Raw genomic sequence first — 482 nt, forward strand, 5'->3', positions numbered from 1 at the left:
GGTCCAGCGAAACAGATTCTTGGTATGAGAATTGTTCGAGATAGAGGTGAGAAGCTGATTCACTTATCTCAGAAGAAGTACATTGAAAAAGTACTTAAGCGGTTTCACATGGACAAATCCAAAGTGATGAGTACTCCTCTTCCTCCACACTTAAGACTGAGCAGTCAACAAAGTCCGAAGACATATGCAGAGAAGGAAGATATGGAGAAGGTTCCATATGCTTCTGCAGTGGGTAGTTTGAGGTATGCCATGGTCTGTAAAAGACCGGATTTAGCTTACGTCGTTGGAGTTGTCAGCAGGTTTATCTCCAATCCAGGAAGAGAACATTGGAATGCTGTGAAGTGGATTTTGAGATATCTCAGAGGAACTTCTTATCTGAAGATTACATTTGGGGGTAAGAAACCTTTGCTGGTTAGTTTCACTGATTCTTACATGTCTGGAGATGTTGATTCTACCAAGTCTACTTCGGGTTACTTGGTAAA

The sequence above is a fragment of the Brassica oleracea genome, chromosome C1, assembly GCF_000695525.1.
Source record: "Brassica oleracea var. oleracea cultivar TO1000 chromosome C1, BOL, whole genome shotgun sequence".
Taxonomy (NCBI): Eukaryota; Viridiplantae; Streptophyta; class Magnoliopsida; order Brassicales; family Brassicaceae; genus Brassica; species Brassica oleracea.